The sequence below is a fragment of the Girardinichthys multiradiatus genome, chromosome 24 (genome assembly GCF_021462225.1).
Source record: "Girardinichthys multiradiatus isolate DD_20200921_A chromosome 24, DD_fGirMul_XY1, whole genome shotgun sequence".
Classification (NCBI taxonomy): Eukaryota; Metazoa; Chordata; class Actinopteri; order Cyprinodontiformes; family Goodeidae; genus Girardinichthys; species Girardinichthys multiradiatus.
In genome coordinates this window covers 12,106,644-12,125,540 of record NC_061816.1, presented here as the reverse complement: position 1 = coordinate 12,125,540, position 18,897 = coordinate 12,106,644, and the positions used below count along the sequence as shown (strand labels likewise).

General features: G+C 39.2%; 1 long non-coding RNA gene across 1 annotated transcript in view; it reads left to right on the top strand.

Moving 5' to 3' along the window:
• Nucleotides 1-2,286: 2,286 nt before the first annotated feature.
• LOC124861843 overlaps nucleotides 2,287-18,897 on the top strand; it is a 137,307-nt gene continuing 120,696 nt past the window's right edge. The window contains exons 1-3 of the long non-coding RNA XR_007036767.1: nucleotides 2,287-2,445; nucleotides 7,143-7,217; nucleotides 8,068-8,130. This is a non-coding gene — a long non-coding RNA (uncharacterized LOC124861843). The remainder of the gene's footprint in view (nucleotides 2,446-7,142; nucleotides 7,218-8,067; nucleotides 8,131-18,897) is intronic.

Here is an 18,897-nt window from a genome sequence, read left to right as displayed (position 1 = left end):
TTTTGAACTCTGGTATGTCACTCATAATGTTGTGTGCATTTCAATATTTTGAGCAAAACTGTGCTCTTACCCTGCTAATTGAACCTTCACACTCTGCTCTTACTGGTGCAATGTGCAATCAATGAAGACTGGCTACCAGGCTGGTCCAATTTAGCCATGAAACCTCCCACACTAAAATGACAGGTGTTTCAGTTTCATTATCCAACCCCTGTATTTGCTAATAAAAGCAAAACTTTAACATTGGCTGTAGTTACTTCTAAAACTACTGCAGATACGGCACATCAAAAAATGTTGCCTACAATTTAAATCACAAATGATTGGTAGGAAAACAGCTGCAGATCCTTCCTTCCTTCCTTGTTCCTAATACCCCCATTTATTCTTTGTGTTTTCCCTTCTTCCTTGCTTTCTTGTTAACCAGTAAAACCAATAGATTGAACAATAGACAAGTAGTCAGTCTGATCTCTCTTTCCTATCGATGATGAAAGTCCCCGCTCTGGTTTTTCGCTTGTTCATTCATCATCTTTACCAAAGTGGAAAAACTTTACTTGGTCTTCAGTTTTCTCTGTACTCTACTGTTTGCATGCCTTACCCTCAAAACTGTGCCTTTTTATTTATCAAAATATAAATAGCTCAGACTACCTTCAAGGGAGATTTTGTAGAAATCAGCCAAAAACATTTCACATAGGTGTGTAAGAGGGAAAGTTTCATGTCAGTTAAAATCCTTTCTTTTTAATGAAATGTTAGGATCACTTTACAAATATGCAAACATAAAGGTGGACTCCTGCTTTTCTGTCTCTCCCTCCTGTGGAGCACGACACTGAAGGAGCAGCAACATAAAGATCAGGCATGGAACGTAACAAACACATTCAGAAGAATGATACTGAGTTTTTCTACATTCTGACTGTGTACAAACATATTTAAATTTGACTTCCACTGCAGACAATTCAGTGACTGAGCACCAGTTCCTGAAACAGGCATAAAAATTCAACTTTTGATTCGATTTAAGTGCCCACAATAAAAAGATGCTTCAGTGCGTATAAGAGAGTTAACTGAAAAGCAGGAAACAACTAATATTTGCTGTGATAACAGACCATGAAGACAGAGGCACTTAGCAAACAGCTATTGAAATCAATCCACACAAACCCATACATCTTTAATTTTTTAGAACATATTCTTGATTTTTAGACTGCAATACAGCAGCTTTGGATGATACACATTATAATAAAATATTCATCTTACCTAAGCTCTTTGTTTCTTTCTTACAATTTAATATACTTTCATGATAAAAAAGTAAGTAAGCTACTTCTCAGTTCATATGAGTCACAGATTTATCAAAATACTTCATAATAGCTATATAAGTGAAAACAGGGAGCATTTTTTAAGTATCTCAAATTAAAAGAAGGGTATTAAGCTCCTGAATGAGGAGCAGGCATACAGTGGCTTGCAAATTTATTCCAAGTAGGACATTTTTCACGTTTTGCAACATTCTGTCACACAACAAACATGTGGACAAACATGCTGTAGTCAGATGAAAACTAAATTAAACTTATCGGCCTAATTGCTGTGTATGGAGGAAAAATAACACAACATGCCCATGGCAAAACACAGTAGTGGCAGCATCATGCTGTAGAGATATTTTTCTTTATCACGGATAGGGAAACTGATGAGGTAGATGAATGGAGGTAAATGCCAAGCAATCCTGAGGGAAAACATGTCAGTGGCTTAGACTGGTGCAAGCAGGGCAAGAACACCAAACATGCAGTCAGAACTACAGTGCAGTGGTTTAGATCAAATCATTTTTATTTTTAGAATGGCCCAATCTAATTAGAAATTTGTGGCAAAAAATTGAGACTCACAGATTCTTCCTGATTTTTGATACAACAGGCAGCTGCCCAGGGTGGTAAACTTGGGGGGTGGTACCACCAGTAGACTAGGAAAACATAGGTTTTATGCTTTGGTTTGCACCCTGAATGAGCTTTGTATTATACATGTGCAGTCAGTGGGGAGTTAGTGCCCCCTTTTTGTTGAGTAGTGGCACCCTGTTTGCTGCTGACAATGGATGCAGCAGGTTGTCTGACTTCACATCATCTTTTTCTCCCTTCCCCAAAGCTGAGTGAATTTCCTGGATTTTGATTGGTTTCAGGAGGCATGGCTGTTTTTGTCAATCAGAGCCACCTGGTGTCAATCAGACAGAGCCCAGGTGGCAGAACTGCATTTTCACCTGTTAGCAACAGCGCTACATTAACCTACACTCAACCAGGAAGTTTGAAGAAATTATGTCCGGGCCGGTTTCTGTGGATGTTTGTTTCATGGAGACAGTCATGAAGAAGGGAAATTTGGTGCTAATAGAGAAACCCATTAGGTTCTGGTTAACAGATCGGTTTCCAGCTGTGAGGGGCCTCAGTTCAGCTTCCGGTGCGGCAGGAAGGAGTTCCACACTGAAAGGTACCCTATAAAAAAAATCCCATTTAGATATACTGAAGGTTTTGGTTGTGACATTACAAAATGTGGAACGGTTATAGGGATTGAATGTGTTTGCAAAGCAGTGGGAATAACTACTTCCTTAAAGTCTAGTAATCCAGATGCTCCTAAACAGTTGCTATACAGAGGAGTGAGCAGATTTGCTGAAGTTACCATTACCTACTGAGGCAGGGGTAATTATGCAAACATTGTTCTTATGTGTGCAAATGAATGTTTCTGCGCTCTCTGAGTAAAAAACAAAAACAAAAGAGCTCACACACATTGGAGTTTGTGTGTCATTGTTCCTTAAGTGTGTAAAGAAATTAGAAAGGCAGTCAGTTCTAGATATTACAAAAACACAGGCAACTCAGAGCGGTGTGAGACCTGAGCAGTCAACTTTATGTACTGTACCTTTTATTCTTATTATACATTTTTTTTATAGTCAGTTATTCAGGTTTGAACACCCTCTGTAGTGTTACACATCTTTTGAACATCTTGTCCTAGTTCTTGAAGGTGTTGTTTCTCATTTTATTGCCTCTCTAAAAGATCCATCCACCAGTGGATTTCATAATAAATACGATGCCAAATAAGATGTCAGTCTTGTGCTACCTGCCAGTGTGGACGATTGTCTCAGTATTAGAATTTCAAGTGCACAGTAAGGCGCTGTGTGTACTTATCGTGTACAAGAGGAGTGAAGATGAACACATGGGCCGTGTGGGCGTCTTCTGGTAAGGAACCGCTACGTTCCCTCGGTTTGAACAAAAGGCAAGAAATGCAACATCTTATTCCTGCCAGTTAAATCTCTATGTTAATCTGGAAAAATGTCATTCGGATTCTGGGTGGTGTTGCTTGTGGAAAAGCAACACCAAAAGCAAAGTTGATACTTTGTCATTAGGTGACTTCTGTGTGTTGAGTCTTATTAAATAGTGAGAACCTCAGAAATCCTTGGCTCATATTCTTTTATTGAAGCTCAACATTGGACTCAGCTTTCATATGCTTTCTTTCCCATGATAGAAGGGGCAAACACATATTTCTATCCGTGTCACACACACGTGCACACACACACACACACACACACACACACACACACACACAGCCTTACTGGCAGCCATGCACACAAATCCCAGCTATTGAGTGCAACGTGAATCATGTTTTCAGACAATATCTTTGTCAAACACTCTGGCCTTGACGAATAGACACAGGCAGATTTGCAGAGCCATGGCAACAGTCGAGTGTGAATCCCGCTGATGAGAGGGGAGTGTTTGTGCTTTAGAGAAATCGTTCGGTTAATTCCTTCACAGAGCCTGCTGCACTTTCAAAAGCTGCGATGTACAGGGTTGTAAAGAAAGATTCATTCTTTTTGCTTTTTTTTACCACACTTAAATGTTTTAGATCATGAGAGAAATTTTAATATCAGACAAATACAGGTCCTTCTCAAAATATTAGCATATTGTGATAAAGTTCATTATTTTCCATAATGTCATGATGAAAATTTAACATTCATATATTTTAGATTCATTGCACACTAACTGAAATATTTCAGGTCTTTTATTGTCTTAATACGGATGATTTTGGCATACAGCTCATGAAAACCCAAAATTCCTATCTCACAAAATTAGCATATCATTAAAAGGGTCTCTAAACGAGCTATGAACCTAATCATCTGAATCAACGAGTTAACTCTAAACACCTGCAAAAGATTCCTGAGGCCTTTAAAACTCCCAGCCTGGTTCATCACTCAAAACCCCAATCATGGGTAAGACTGCCGACCTGACTGCTGTCCAGAAGGCCACTATTGACACCCTCAAGCAAGAGGGTAAGACACAGAAAGAAATTTCTGAACGAATAGGCTGTTCCCAGAGTGCTGTATCAAGGCACCTCAGTGGGAAGTCTGTGGGAAGGAAAAATGTGGCAGAAAACGCTGCACAACGAGAAGAGGTGACCGGACCCTGAGGAAGATTGTGGAGAAGGGCCGATTCCAGACCTTGGGGGACCTGCGGAAGCAGTGGACTGAGTCTGGAGTAGAAACATCCAGAGCCAAAGTGCACAGGCGTGTGCAGGAAATGGGCTACAGGTGCCGCGTTCCCCAGGTCAAGCCACTTTTGAACCAGTAACAGCAGCAGAAGCGCCTGACCTGGGCTACAGAGAAGCAGCACTGGACTGTTGCTCAGTGGTCCAAAGTACTTTTTTCGGATGAAAGCAAATTCTGCATGTCATTCAGAAATCAAGGTGCCAGAGTCTGGAGGAAGACTGGGGAGAAGGAAATGCCAAAATGCCAGAAGTCCAGTGTCAAGTTCCCACAGTCAGTGATGGTCTGGGGTGCCGTGTCAGCTGCTGGTGTTGGTCCACTGTGTTTTATTAAGGGCAGGGTCAATGCAGCTAGCTATCAGGAGATTTTGGAGCACTTCATGCTTCCATCTGCTGAAAAGCTTTATGGAGATGAAGATTTCATTTTTCAGCACGACCTGGCACCTGCTCACAGTGCCAAAACCACTGGTAAATGGTTTACTGACCATGGTATCACTGTGCTCAATTGGCCTGCCAACTCTCCTGACCTGAACCCCATAGAGAATCTGTGGGATATTGTGAAGAGAACGTTGAGAGACTCAAGACCCAACACTCTGGATGAGCTAAAGGCCGCTATCGAAGCACCCTGGGCCTCCATAAGACCTCAGCAGTGCCACAGGCTGATTGCCTCCATGCCACGCCGCATTGAAGCAGTCATTTCTGCAAAAGGATTCCCGACCAAGTATTGAGTGCATAACTGTACATGATTATTTGAAGGTTGATGTTTTTTGTATTAAAAACACTTTTATTTTATTGGTCGGATGAAATATGCTAATTTTGTGAGATAGGAATTTTGGGTTTTCATGAGCTGTATGCCAAAATCATGCATATTAAGACAATAAAAGACCTGAAATATTTCAGTTAGTGTGCAATGAATCTAAAATATATGAATGTTAAATTTTCATCATGACATTATGGAAAATAATGAACTTTATCACAATATGCTAATATTTTGAGAAGGACCTGTATTAACCTGAGTCAATGCAGAAAACAGTTTTGAAAAGATGATGTGAAAAAGTATACTCCTCCTTGTTAAATCATGAATTAACTGTGATGAACCACATTCTTTGTAAAGCAGAGTTAAGATTTGTTAGCCACATCTGGGGCAAGATTTCTGCCAAGCGTGTAGAAATCATTCAAATAGAACCTGTCTGACAACATGAAGTTGGCTAAAAGATCTCAAAAAGCAACACATCATGCCCCAATCTAAAGAAATTCAAAGACAGATGAGGAACAAAGTGTCCGAGATTTATTAATCTGGAGATGGTTGACTAGAACAGCATCTAAAGCACTGCAGCCCTCACTTGTCTGAGCTAGGGTCTGTGTTAATGATTCAGCAAAAATGGCATCCATGGGACAAACTCAAAGCATAAAGACTTCTTGGAAAGTATTCTGTGGATGAAAGTGGAATTTTTTGGAAGATGTGCGTCCCATTACGTCTGACGTAAAACTAGCAGCATTTCGTAATGGTCTAGCATTGTGGTGTAAGTGTAAGGCTCTGGGCCTGCTTTTCTCCCTCAACTTGCTGGAAGTGATAAAACTGTGAATTTTACTTTGTAACAGAAAATCCTGAAGGAGAATCTCCAGACTTATTACTCAAGCTCATTTGAGTTATGCAGCAGAAAATGACCAGAAACACACCAGCAAGTATACCCCTGAATGGCTCAAATACAACCAAATGAAGGTTTTAAAGAGGCCTAGTCAAAGTCTGGACTAGATTTTGAATGCAAACAGGTAGTTTATACTTGAAACTCCCCAGTGTGTCTGAAATAAGGCAAGTCTGCCAAGAAGACTGAGCAAACATTTCTTCAAAGCAATGCAGGAGACTGATTGCCACTCATAATAAACATTCGATGACAGTAGTTGCCATTACTGATTTTTTCATTAAGGGGTAGTAACTTTTTCACGTATGGCTAGGCTGATTTGTAGCAGTTTTCTCCAACAATATAGCAGATAATGTTCTGAAAACTATATTTCATTTCTACTCAGGTCATCTATGATCTGAAACCTTTTAGGTGTGACAAAAAAAGCCAAACCTGAGTAAATCTGTAAGGGGGAAATCATTTTCAACAGCACTAATGTTGAAGTGGGGAAAAAAACTAATAATTCTTGATATGCATTATAAAAAATAGGAAACTCCCCCCAAAAATGAACAATTTTATTAATGTTTTTCATATTTTAATATCCCACTCAGCAACATGCCTTTGGTTGCAGTTTAATATTTCATATTCTTTCCTCCAATTTTCTCTTCCAAACCCAAAAGTGTACAACTGTCTAACAGGGCTGCCTTTTTTGCGGCCTAAAGAGGCTTTTTGCAGTTCGACAACGCAAAACATGTCAACAGAAAATGTAGCAAAAAAAGGGTGAAATGTCACAGTAAAAAGGCCCACAAACACACGCTCTGAAACCCACTCACTCAGGACAAGAGTCCATAAAAGCTGAGCGTGGGTGAAAGTGGTAGAGAGGAGGAAAAAGGACCCAGGTGATGAGGAAGAAAAGGTTGCTTTCACATCCTGGTCTGATGCCGAGGCATTCAGGCTGCGGTGCATTACCCACAATTGTGGGGCTTCTATGGTATCCGATGAATGACTGTTTTTTGTTTTTGTTTTTTTAAGACGCACACATGGGAGAAGATGCAGGAAGCTGACATGTCTGAAACTGAAGAGACTTGGAGGATCAACACTGAAAACGTAATTTAGTCTGGCTTTTTTTTAATGTGGAAACATTTCTGCAGAGACTGCAGAAAATGTATGTTGTGCAATGTCTAGAGTTTAACAATATTCCTATTTTCATGACTATAAAGGGGTCGGCACGATGCAAAACTTGAATGAAAATTCTTACTGAGGTCAGGTAGCCAGTTTCAAACAGATAAATCTGCAAGAGTGTTGTCATTTAGGGTGATGGTAGGATGGAGCAGAAGATGGATAGATGGTCGGGCTGCCTTCTGCATTAATGAAGGTTCTGGGAAAGAAAGTGAGGTTCAGAGCAAAGAGTTTAGTTCTGTTTGTATTTCTGTCTTATTTGATGTGGTGATAGCTGACCGGTATTGACCAGCTATGTTTAAGCAGGACTATGGTGAATGTAGCTGGATCTACAGTCCAATAGCTCTGGAATAAAAATCTGGCATTGGACTAATTATTGTTTCTAAATGTATCTTTCTCCAATTAAAACAAAAAATTCATTTTAAAATCGTGTACAAATCTGGGATGTATCCCAGTGCTGCAGTTAAGTGTTAGATGTTATGACTCTACTTGCCCTTGAAAAGCTGTTTTTTACTATCCTAACTTGCAATGCTTCTGGATTAGTTGCTTTGACACTTTATCCAGTCCTAATTGTACCTTTACATCTGTGTCCCAGGATCACCATGTTCATGATTAATAGTTTTACTAAACCCCATGTGAGCTTTCTCATTTCTATTATACTGGAAATCAGGAAAGTGCCCTTCTACCTTTCATTGGTTTAAAGAAACCATGTTTTATGTTTTTTTATAAAACTGAAATATGGACTTTGTGGATCTACAGATTGTCTCCTGTTTTTCAGATCTTCAGCAGCTGTTTGATTTGAACTGTTTCACTAATCTCAACAGCTGACAGGTCGGGAAGGGTACGTTTTTCTTTTTTTTTTCTCGGGTTTTTTTGTTTCATTTCATTGTCTCTATAAATGTGTAGATTTTGTTCTTATATTTCTGTATTTTCAAATTATGCTTGTTTTTCAGAAGGGTTTGTTTGAAGATGACTGCAATTTGAATTGAAGTGTATAGAATAAGATGTTTCTTATTATGTTGCGGACAAGCCACACACTTTCTTCTGTCTGTCTGTTAAAAATCCTCGGCCCGTATTCACAAAGAATCCCAAGACTAAACGTAGCTTCTACTGATGTCGTTCGAAGAAAACTTAGACTTTGTCGAATTCTAAGATTTTTCTTAGACTTTCTCCTTGGTAAGATAAAGGTTATTTAGTGGCAGGACAGGTTAACGGTGCACCTTTAGTAAGGTAATATTAGGAAGGACAAACAAATAATAGAAACCATGTTGAATAACCATGAACAAAAAGTGAACAAAATTACAAACACTATATATAGTACAGAATTATTTAAATATTTGCTGCTTAAAATTTTAATTTGGAAACAATTGGAAAAACTAGAAAAGAAAATACTAATAATACAAACTGTAGTCAACAGTACAATAATCTAAGCACTATATACATAGAAGGAAGGTGAATGGGGTATTCCTGACGTATTTGCTGCACTGTACATGATGATGTCTGCAGTCTAAGCCTAAATGGTCATCTACAATGCTCCCCTGTCTGTGGAGAAGTTCTCTGGTGTGCTGCTACCTCCTTTCTAGCTTCTGAATGCTGCAGGAACCAGAGCTGCTCACATTCCAGGCTGGTGTTGAAAGCAGAGGGAATGATGCATTGATCTGCTCGGGAATGCCTGTTTGTTCCCACAGTGATCCCAGGATCAAATCTACCTTTCAACACACCTCGCTCCGCCTCCACCAGCAGGTTCTGCTCCTCTGTTCAGTTATTTTTTTTCTCCACCTTTTTTTCTCCGTTTTGGTTTGGTCATTTTACAAAATTAAACATCATTGCACAAGAAGGAGATCACAGTAAAATGCTGAATTTTAATATTCTGAAAACAATTAATATGAAATAGATGCGTTATGAAAACGACCAGCATGGCGAGTAAACATAAAAATAAGCAAAATAATGACAAGCAAATAAATAAATAAGCTACGTTCAAACATGTTGATGCTGTGTGACAATTTAATTCAGCTAAGTTTTATCATCATGATTTATCCATTTCTAAATTGTTGTCTGACTGCCAAGAGATTTACTTTCACAAGCGGAGCATTATAGCGTAGCCGTAATGCTCCGCTTGATGTATATAAAAAAAATTATTAGAAACTGCTTTTGGAATATTTCAAATGCAATGGACATGGAGATGGAAATGAAAAGGGGGAAAAAAGCAAGAAAGAGAGAGAGGTGGGACAAAAAGGTAAAAGGGAGAGGAGAAAATAATTCAGGATAGAAAGAAGGATGAAGAGAATACAAGACAACATCCTGGAAGACTGCTTCTACACCTTCTGAATGCATATAAAACAACGTTACGCTTGTGTATATGTAAGGTTTTTCCACAAAAGTACACAATAGCGGGTGTGGGGAGCCACAGACCCACCCCCCTGCACTGAGACAGACACAGAGGAGATCTGAACCACAGACATCCAAAGGCCCCCCCAGACCACGGGAGCACCACTGCCTGGTCTAAAACTTTGTTTTCCATCATGCCAATGATCCAAAAACCGCTTTTGGAATGGATGACGCTGACCATATTGTAGTCCTTTTTTAACGCTGTCTCGTGCATCTCGAAGTGATTGGTGTGTTGCTGAAGAAAGTCAAGAAAACATTCAACGGTCCTGGTCACTTCTAAATTTGTGTGCACTTTCTTTTGTGTATACTTGGTAAAAACTCTGCCCACCACTAATCTGCCTCCACTTGTATACATGTGAAACACACAGTCACAGTTTGTGGGAAGAAAAATGCCTCAGACTTATTCAAAATAACACAAGAAATGCTAAGATGAGGCAAAGGAGCAAATTGTAGCCAAACCTGTGGAGAGATCAGCAGTGCTATGAATAAACATGAACAGCTCAACCCACGCAGAAGCCTCCTTGTTACCTCTCTTTAAGACACATGAACATATCAGGGTGAACTGTCTTCTTCCACATGTGTGCAGAAAAAAAACATGGGGATATTTTTTTGTGCACGACGAAGTCTGCCTAAACAGTTAACAGTTAAATGGTCAGTTTTTCTGGTTTTACATCTAAGATTTGAAAAGTGGAGAAAAATAAATATTTTTTTACATTTTATCCAGCTCTGACTTTGAGGTCATATCACATGCTTCCTTACCTTTGTGAAGCCTCAAAGCCAAGTTTTTATTTCATTTTTATATAAAACCAGGATATTCACGTATCAAGCAACACTGTTGCCACGACAACGGCTGGAGATCAGTCGTATAGGTGGGCGATAGTACCCACTGGCATTCAGTCTAAAGGGCTCTCATTGGCCTCTTCACGGATTCCCACAATCCATTGTTGCAGTGCTACGACAGCCACCATGAAGCCCACCTACCTTTTCATGAGTTCATCACTCAACAGGAAGTGCAGTGAAGGTGGACAGCCCGGATTTGACCTTTAACTGACAAGAGCGCTCTTTTTCAGATCCCCTCGGCTGGCTTCACTGGACTTTGGATTTAGTCGAAGCAAACTCTCAATCCCACGTCTATCTGCATCAATGTCATTTATTAATTGCGGTCATGGGGCCACAAAGTCAGTCTGAGGGCTGCTAAAGGCCCTTGGGTCGAACTGTGGACTCCTCTGGTTAAGTCCAAATAACTTGGTGTTATTAGTTGTGATAATTCATTGTAATTCTTGGTAATTTAGTTTTATTTTGTTTTTTTTTTAAACTGGTATCAGTGGAAAAAAAAAATCATGTTTCAAGGGAAAACACTGTTCTTAAAGCACAATGAATGTTTGTTTTTCCAAACATAAATGCATATTTGTATACAATCATAATTTCAAAACTGACAAAAATATGTATTTTTTTCCATAATCAAGCTGCCCTATTTTCACTGAAGTAATGGGAAAATCTATAAAATCAGGAGTCTTGCCAGTTTGGTTGTTTGGAGTATACAGATGTATGTAATTACAATGTAAAGGCAGCTGACTTACCATGTTACATCCAAATGACCCTCAAAACCTTTTGAACCACGACAGATTAAACCAAAGTAGACACGTTTGGTCATAATGCACAATGTGGTGTTTACAACCTGATGCAAACTGCTGAGCACGGTGGGGGAGGAGTAATGATTCGCAGTCATAGATTTGACCAGAAACTCTTCTGTGTACCAAAGTATCGGCCCATCTGTCCGACAGCTAAACCTTAGCCAAAATCAGGTCATCAACAGCACAATGGTCCCTGAAACTGCAGCAAATCTGCAACGGCATGGCTAAAAAAAAGTGCAGATGTTATGGCCCAGTTGAGGTCCAGACACTGATGCATCTTACAAGACCTGAAGAGGTGTAAAGAAAGAAATGTCTGAAAAGCTACAGTAACTAGATGAAGCAATGAGCTACAACAATGTGAGAAAACGACTACCGAGAGTTATTGCTGCGAAAGGTCATTCTACAAGCTATTTAAACCACAGGGTGTACTTACTTTACACACGACTGCTCCATTTATAAATGTTTTCTTATATTTTCCATGACAGTATTTGTACATTTTAAGCTTCACTTTTATACACTGCAAATATTATAAAGTGAGTTAGAACCTTTAATCAAACCTCATTAGAAGTAGCTCAGCTGTTACTGTAATTTATGATGACTGCTGGAATATTTTCCAGCAATGTTTTGGGCCATTATGCCAGCTAATGAAGCCGAATACATAGCCTCTTTGTCTCATGCAACATATTGAAGATTTCTGCCTTCTATACGTTGCCACATACGGCCGTAGGAATAAAATGGCACCCAGTTTTCATCATTTGTGGCTTTGTGTCCACCTTATGTGTCTTTCTTTCCTGTGATTTGCTTTTATTCAGAAGGAGGAGGATATCAGCTTTCCTCAAAGTAATTTTGATCATGGTTTGTCTCCAGATGAATGTCTTCTATTTCCTTAAAAAGTGCCACAGGCTAGATATATGGCTGAGAAACATATGTTTTAGCTTATTGTATTGCACTTTTAGAACCTGGTTATTGTTTTCCCTCAAGTTAGAATGCCAAGAAATGAATACCAAGTTATACTTTATTCAATATCGTTGGCATAGTGAATTCCGAGCATAGCCTAGCAATATTTGTGCTGTTAGTCCTTGTGATCTTTAGTCTTCCATAAGTAAGACTGGAAATCTATTTAAGACATTGTCATGAATGTATTTTCACTCTGCCTGCTTTCCCACGGTGGTGTGGTCAGTCGGTGTCCGGTTTCAGGTAGCTCGGCTGTTACCAGAACGTGACCTGGGCAGGGGCACATGGGAGCCCTACCGGGACACTTTGGGATCAGTTAAATTCCCGGCATTCCTCACATAGTCCTTTTTGAGGGGAAAGCAAATACACAGAGGTTTATTGGCCCCACTCTCACACTTCCATACAGGCTACAGAGGGGAAACAGATAGAGTGAATGAGGGCTTATCACAAGATAACCGCAGTACCATGCTGGGCTGGGGTCAGTTTCCTCTAATCTGTTCACTGTAGTTCAGGGGAAGGATTTTCTTGAAGTTTCTTGCATGAAGAAATTTACATTTTCACAAAACACAATTTGGGGTTGAATTTGCTGATTCAACAGGAAGCTAATCTGTTGAAATAGTTAATATCAGGATCATAATATCAGGATTCTTTTGAAATCATTCCTTATTTACATCTAAGGATTATTCATTGGCTTCTAAAATGAATACACTTAACGTCAATCCATAATGAGCCCCTTCTTACCCCAAAGAGCTAAGTGACTGGGAAATCTTAACTGATCTGTCTGTGTGAATTTACCAAATAGAGAAGCAATGTTATCTACTTAAGGAACTGCTGGAGTTTTAGTTTCATTTATACTTTATTTCAAAAGGGAATGAAAATATAAAGTTTGCCTGCATCCATTACTTGAGGGTTATTGCCACCTTAACCCTCAAAAACTCAGGATTTAAATAGTTCATTCAATAACTCTTGCCTTTTTTAAAGTTAGAACTTGTCTTTGCAAAGAAAATGTCACAATGAACTGGCACCTTGTCTGGGATGTACTCTGCTGTTTCTTCTTTCACTGTTGGAGTAGGCTTTACCACTCCCTGAAACACCGAACATGAACAAGCAGGCAAAGGAAATGAAGAATGCTTGAAGTTAAGCTTGAGAAAAACCACACTCACTGCAGTCCTGATCATAAGTTGGTGTTTCCAAATAAACAGGACTGCAAAAGAATGGCAATAAAGGGCTTGCTTACTGTGAAGGCCATTAACTTAGGGGATTTGACTTTCAAAGAGGTCATTTATATTTTTTGTGGCTTTGACTTTGTAATTTCCTATAGACCTGGAACTACCTTATTTTGAAGCACATGCATGTATATTATTGTTTGTAGCTTGACAGAAAACTCTACAGGAGTGTGGTACAAGCTTAAAATAAGGATAAATCAAAGGGCTAAAGGTTTAGCCATCTAACCCCTATCTCCTGAATCTTCATCTCTTACACCTACTACCTTCATGTTCTCTTTCACTCCATCCATAAATTTCATCTTTGTTCTCCTGCCTGGCAGTTCCAGCCTCAGCATCCTTCCACCGATTTACTATTGCTCCTTTCTACATGTCCAAATTATCTCGGTCTGGCCTCTCGGACTTTATCTCCAACACATCTAACTTGAGCTGTCCCTCTGAGCATTTCTTGTTTGTACTTCTTTCCTTTTTCTCTTGTGATCTTACTTTATTTCCTTCCTTGTATCCTTCATTTTTGCTCTGTTTCCATGCTGCCTCTCTTCCTTCCTTCTGTCCTTCCTTCCTGTCTGTTTGTACGGTTTTCCAGGTTCAAAACTCAATGACCACCCTCTGTAGAAAGATTTGCCATAAATTAATGGTGAAATTTGAAATAAAAAAGCCCCTAAACTTTATTATCATTGGTCAGTTGTCTGAGTAACGAAAGCAGGAGGGCAGCAAGACTTTCCTTTTACGTTGTTTATTTAGTGAGCATGTTCACTTTAAAGTTTGTTTGAGCAACTTTTGGATGCTGTGATGAGGGGCATTCTTCTCAATAGAGACAGATTCATTCATTCATTTCCATTCTGAGGTTTCCTAAAGGGAGAATGTAACATGCAGCATGTGACAGAGTGCAAGATGGCTTTAGGAATGTGCATGCAGTGCAGTCAAGACACAACATCTGGGAATGTGTGTGCGCTTGTAGCACGCACACACTCCAAGACAGTCGCTCAGCACCTTCATCTGACTCCAAAGATCTGCCTTTTACTTTTCTGTCCTTTGACTTTTAACAGTGTGTCACCATGGAGAACACAACACTTTTCTTGGTTTTTATTTCGGACAAGGAAAACTGTCTGCTGTTCCTTTGCTTGTTCTCTCCCCCTCTAGTGCTGATCATGCATAATTACTGATTTTTTAAAATTGTGTCCCTGTCCAGGTTGTTACTGTGTAGTTTGAAGAACACAGCACATAATTCAGGCAAGGAGCAAATGTAGTGCACACATATTTAAAACGTGTTTGTTTTACTGTGCTTGTGGCAACAGTTGGGAGGAGTCAGTCAAGGAGATACAAGAAACACATGTCCTTGAGCTTACAACGTCATTAAGGGAGAATACGAGAGCCAAGTTTTCAGCTGATTATGATCCAGAGTAACCCATCTTCTATACAGCCTTTGCTTGGTAACGCAGCCTTTAAAAACCATAAATACATGTTGGTTTAAAGTACATCTCAGACAATAGCAAGACCTTCATGAAGATGAAAGAGTCTGGCTCCCTCTGGTGGTAAGAAAATGTAAATGCGATGAAACTGTTGAAAGTTGCCTGTGATGTGTATTTTTTTTATCTTAGTAAATTAGAAAATGAGCAGTTAACTCACTAAAGTCAGAAGGGAAACTCTGCAGTCGTCATTCTCCACAAAAAGTAAGATGCAAAAAGTCATTTCTATAGAAAGTGGCTGTTCTGAGTGCTGTACCCAATCACATTAATGGGAAGTTTAATGGAAGGAAAAATGTGGTAGAAAAGGGTACACAAGCAACAGGGTAAACTGCAGCCTTAGGAGGATTGTGAAGCAAATCCCATTCAGGAGGTTGGAGGTTGACACAACTATATCCAGGATATCCGCTACAACAGTTATTTGTTAAACCACTCCTGAACCAGAGACATTTGAAAAAAATCACTGTTTAAATGACAAATCTATGAGTTTTACTTTTTGAATTGAGTGCTGGAAATAATTAAACATTCAGTGATCTTCTCTTATTAATTTCCTTTATAAAAATACAGTAAAAAGGTAGCTAGATTTAAGAAACAGAATTATAGATTTACGCCAGGTCAGGAAATCTTTTGAAATCATTTCTAAACATTTGGAGATTATTGATTCAAACAACTTTATGTAATTATACTAGACATGTCCATGGTCTGGAAAAACCTCAAAATGGTCCCCCTCAGATTAAAGGAAAACCAAGGCTCACAAATGCCATGAAGCTGAAACTGCTGGAACACAGTTGTCACTGTCCACAGTGAAGCCAGTTCTACATCAGCATTGACTGAGAGGAAGCAGGAACCTCCTACAAAAGTGACTCCTGAAACTTGAAGAAGACAAAGAGCTGTTTGGCCATAAAGACAAAAAAAAACAAACAATGTTTGGTAGAGTCAAGATGAGGCAAAGAATACTCTACTGACTGTCCAGCATGGTGGTGCCAGCATCATGCTGTGGGACTGTTGCTGTCAGTGGTATTGGTGCAGCAATAGAAAAAGATTGCCTTGAAATTCTTTACTTTAAACAGATGACTAAAGCTTCCACACGACAGGGTGTCCTACCAGGACAATAATCCAAAATATGTCAAAACTGGTTTCCTGACAGACCATGCTTTAGAGCCAGGTCTGCCAGTTTAAATAAACTCCAGCAATTCTGCCCAAACAGTGATCACTGCAATCATTGAATTTATTGTGGCCACATTTGTTTTCTGGAAAAGTCACTTTCACAATCTCTGGACATTAAATTATTTTGCTGTCATGTGACTTGGACAAATCAAACCAGAAATGGGTGATATATGTCATACTGGACACAGTTATCTTCTCATTCAAACCTAGTTTATGTTCACACTTGCTACAAGTATCTTGTTATCCACCTACTGTATTGTGTTGGATGGTAAAATCTCAGAAACGTGATATGTTTTAATAAACACTGTTGAATTTAAACGGCCCCTGACCACTTGAGGGCAGTGTTCATCTTTTTCATTCATGGATTATGTCCTTCTTCTATCGCTCTGAGCTCCTTGTCCTCACATGTTAATCTCTCAGAACAATACAGATTAGAACAAAATGTCTGCAGATGCTGCCTGAAATCAATCTGGTGCTGAAGCTCTCCTTAAAATGAATTCTGGTGCGGTTCACTTTAACGTAGATCACAGGATGCTCTTCCTCTTGCTTTGATGGCTTTTCTGAATGTTTAGTGGCATTTTGTGGGCATTGATTATGAAGATTAGTGCTAATCTACTAAATGCTTGCAGTTTATTTCACAGCAGTCTGTCCCTGGACAAAATGCTTGGAATTGGAAGACTTGTTCAGGTGCCTTACATGTGTACTTAATTACCGGTTTTTCATGTTATGTGAGAACAAACTGATTTTTTAAATATAGGGATTACATGAGAAACTTCATGCTGAGCCATTCTATGCTTGAGGAAGAAGAGGACATGGATACACGACGAATGATCTTTAATTAATTCAAGAATAAAAGGCAGTCTGCTTTTATTTTTCCCAATCTGTCTTTAAAGATGCTTGTGCCTTAATGCAGGCCGATCAGCTGATGTGTAAGCGGCATGGTTATCATTGCATAAAGCATTTCTCGAAAGATTTGATCTTTTGATCACTAGAAAAACATTAAAGGAGGAAGTTATAAAAGAGATTAGTACTAACACATGTTTGTACCCGATGGTGGTGTGGATTTCTTATTGTTTTGTTTGGAGTTGTGGTTAAATCATCAAGGTTTCCGTTTAGCGTCCTCTATTGGTAACCTACTCTCTTATCTAGCTGGTTAGTCTCTCAGTATGAATTTAGCCCGGCTTAATTTGATGAATGGCTTTGAGTGGTTATTTTATCTACTGATTGGAACTGCCTATTCTCAGACATTTCCGTGACACTGCTGCTCACTAGATGTTTTGTGTCCTGTAATTAGCTGATTTTCCATTTGTGTTGCAATTGAACAGGTGTGTCTAATGAAATTGCCGTTGAGGGCATGGCATACATCACACTCATATTCCATGGTGTCTTTTATTAGACCTCCATGCACTGATGGGATGCATTTTCTTCTTTTCTGGTTGGAATTGGACTTATAATTTAACGGTTGGTTTAAATATGTTGGTACATAATATTTTTAATGGTAAGTTGCAGCTACATTTAAATTGCCTTCATGCAGGGTGAGCCACTTTAAAGTCTATTCAGTATGTAACAGGTCATGACCCAGATATCAGTCAGTCAAGGTTAGGTACCCTTTCTGTACCTAATCTTGACTGACTGGGTGTGTTTCCTTCGTAGCTCTTCAGAGTTAATGCTTGGACCCACTGATCTCTTCTGTTTGTTTTTGGGTGTTTCCTTGTAGGAAAATGTAACAAATACTGAAAAGTTATGATAGCCTTAGAAAACTATGCATGCTTCTATTAACAACTGTATTCATGTAGAACCAATTGTGCAGACGATTGTGCCAACCAATCGTCTGCACAATGTAGATTTAAAACAAACCCAAAGAATTTTTATATAAATCCAGTTTCTTCCTGGCTGGATGAGGAGTAGACGGCAACGCCCAGCCACAGTGTTGGTTTTACATCCCAGATCAATGCAATAGGCTTCAATAAAAGCGGAGGATGAAAACAGGCAACAGAGGACACAGCCACAACCTCCAACCTGGGTGCTGCAGAGAGACCTGTCAAAGACTCTCAATAATAAAAGTCAAGCTTCTCATATAATGATACAGACAACGTAAACAAAACAGCACTTCTATCAAAAGAGCACTGGCTCCAGATCTTCTGGATTTTGTGTTTATTGTGAAACAAAAAGATGTAAATTAGAGAGCTGGAGTCGTACAGGCAGAGCAGACTTTAAATGGGTTCTGCCCCAAATTAGAGTTTTAAGATGCATTCCCCTTTTCTCATCTGTTTCAGATGAGGCAAAAGTGGGTTACTGCTGTATTTGTCAGCTTGGTGGGAATCTCTTCCTGTTTGATCCTGGAAGATGTTACATGCATGGTAAAGTAATCACATCAAATCCCAGTATTTACCGCTGATCCTTCTCTAAATTAGTACTGTTTGTCACAGGAGCCACTGAGACCCGCAGGATGAGTTAAGGAAATTTCCAATGAAAAATGACAAAATGGGGATTTATACAGAGGCAGCAGGCTGACAAATTCAAAGACCAGTCTGTCTCCTGTTTAGCAACTGTTTAGTTCACTAACTAACTAACTACCTAACAGGTTAGTTATTGAACTTGAGTTGAACAATATCCACAAGCTGAATATTTGTACTGCCATTTATTAAATGTAGCCTAAAGGTAATTTATAAAAGTGTCAAAAAGCATCCTGTATTTGTTTTCTTGAGCATGATTTCCTTTTTAATCAGCTTGTAAACATGTACAGCAGATCTACATCCCCTGAATAAAATGTCAG